General features: G+C 51.9%; 1 long non-coding RNA gene across 2 annotated transcripts; it reads right to left on the bottom strand.

Moving 5' to 3' along the window:
- Window positions 1-654: 654 nt before the first annotated feature.
- LOC122191059 lies at window positions 655-1,658 on the bottom strand. 2 transcript variants are annotated; one of them, XR_006182294.1, is made up of 3 exons: window positions 1,422-1,658; window positions 1,135-1,340; window positions 655-1,048 (listed from the first exon to the last, which is right to left on the bottom strand). It is a non-coding gene; the product is annotated as an uncharacterized LOC122191059 (long non-coding RNA). The 2 variants fall into 2 exon arrangements; XR_006182295.1 differs by having other exon boundaries at window positions 1,135-1,307.
- Window positions 1,659-2,453: the final 795 nt, after the last annotated feature.

Below are 2,453 nucleotides of genomic sequence, written 5' to 3'. Positions count from 1 at the left end.
CAGCATGGAACAGCACTGCGGTGAGCACAGGGTCGAGCTGTAGGGCTGTGCCATGAGGAGCCACGATGCTGAGCGCACAGCTTGGCACACAGAGCAGCCAAGGGACGGCACCGCATTGACAACGCGGCCGTGGTGGCGATGCTGTGACAAATACCCACAGATGGCAGCAGCCTCTGCTGGAATTGCCACCCATCAGTCTCAGAAGAACACCATTACCTTCACTGCCGCTATCAAGCAGGGGAGCTTTTAATCAGGGCAATAAAGAGACGATAAATTAGGAGGGAATTAAGGCAAAATAATTGTTAAGCTCTCCAAGTTCCTCGGCTCGGGCAGACCTTTCCCATCCTTTGATGTCACCAAGTTTTAATAAGCCCTGGATCAGCTCCAGGACCACGGGGTCTATGTGAGAGGAGACCTTGTGTATAAATACATAATTGGCATGTGCAGGAGTGCCTGCACGGACACACACACACGCATTGTGCTGCAACATTAATAGCACGCCCAGAATCGATATGCTGCTAAGTAGCATTTCTTGTCCTGGGATCCTATTTTCACACTCACAGCAAATATGACCCTTGTCTGGGGCTGCCAGCTGCTTATAATTCTGACAGATGCAAGCACATTTCTGGGAAGCTGCATCCATTCAGTGGCTAAAGATCAACAGGCTCTGCTCAGGCTTTAGGAAGATTGATTGGCTCAGGAGAATCCCATTTGCAGCCCGAACTGAGAATAGGTTTACCACGGAGAGGCGTTAATGACTTTGATATCAGCGATCTAAATATGTCAACCTGCGACTCGTGTTGGTATTAAGGCACACTATATTTATACAAAACAGCCATTAGCAGAATGCTAATTAATGCGATTCGGTTTCCAAGTAAAGCTCTGCTCTTCCAAGGGGTGTAACGTTAGACTTCAGTTTAATCCCCCGGAGCTGCGGCTGCGCCCGGGCATTCCTTGGGATCAGCCAGATGGAGCTGTGCCACGTTCCATGGAGCACCCCGCGTCAGGAGCGCCCGCTGCTGGGTGGGAAGAGGCTGTGGGGCACTTCCTATGGGAAAGCTCATTCTGAATCACAACACACCCACCTCACCCCCCAGCAAATAGGGCTGCGTGCCCAAAACGGGACTTCAATACCTGCTGCGGCTGCAGCGATGGCTTAGAGAAGGCGGCGGTGTTGATAGGATGAGAGGTGATGGCCCCACGTTGCACCAGGAGAGGATCAGGTCGGACGTTTGGAAACATTTCTTTTCTGAAGAGCTGTAATGCACCGGCACAGGTTGCCCATGGAACAGTGGAGGCCTCCATCCCTGGGGATACTCGTGGGACACAGAGATGTGGCACTGAGGGACATGGTCAGTGGGCATGGCAGGGTGGGGATCTCAGAGGCCATTTCTAACCTTAACGATTCTCTGATCACGTACCTTGCAGAGGGGTAATTAACACTGAAGGCTCTCCTGCTCATGCACCAGATGGGTCCTCGGGTGGATGGTACCAGAAAGAGGTGAGGTACAGATTGCCATCTCCATGCTGCCTTTGCTCCTGCGCTCTGCCCATTACAGCACAGGGCTGAAAGCCAGCTCCATCAGCCCCAACAAGCCCTGCAGCTCCCACTCCATGCTTCCAGCCCCCTAGGAGAGCAGCAGGTCTCCTACCTGGGCTTCACCAGACCAAAGCTCCCAACAGTAATAGCATCAGCTCCATATAAAGCATGATTACAATGAGCTGCAATTAAGGAGATTTATCACAGCTGGCTGGGCTCCAGGAGCACCTGGACTGGCCTTGGGTATCAGGAGCCCCGAGAAAGGGTTCTGCAGCCATAAGGGGACATCTGTGACAGAAGCAGCAGCAGCAGCAGCAGCATCAGCATCCCTCCTGCCAACAGGGGAGCACCTGGGGGCAGAGCCAGCAGTGTGAGGTGAGCACTCAGAGCCACGCAGTGCCCAACTGAGAAGCATCTGTACATCCTTCCCATCATCAGGTCGTTCTGTGCCTTGTTACGAAGCCAACGAGACCTAGGGGAGAAGGAGAAATAAAATGCCAAACGCACAGTGCTGCTGAACGCATTACATACTGAGGCTTCAGAAAACTGATGCCAGGAAGAAGATTAATGGAGCAGAGCTGCAAAAATAGGAAAGAAAATGAAAACCGGCTGAGAACAGGGCTGGTAAAATGCTGTGCTGCTGCCAAAGGGCCTGCTCCCTGATAGCAGGGTCACAGCCACAGGCTGGGTGCTGCTGTTAATGGAGGGTGCTCGACCCTCACGTCTTGCTGATGTTCTGGGCAGCCTGCAGCATCAATCTCATTAACAGCATTAAATTAGGACAAATGAAAGATGTTTTTCCCCTTACTGGAGTCCAAAAAAAAAAAAAAAAAAAGAATGCAAGAGACAAAGTGGCTTCGAAGGGGATGGGGGATCTCTCCAGGAGCAGAACAAAAGCTGTCTGTGTACAAAC

This window comes from Lagopus leucura, unplaced genomic scaffold (assembly GCF_019238085.1).
Source record: "Lagopus leucura isolate 7727_CA_CO unplaced genomic scaffold, USGS_WTPT01 88-28_obj-0_obj, whole genome shotgun sequence".
Taxonomy (NCBI): Eukaryota; Metazoa; Chordata; class Aves; order Galliformes; family Phasianidae; genus Lagopus; species Lagopus leucura.
This window is presented reverse-complemented; position numbering and strand designations above follow the sequence as displayed.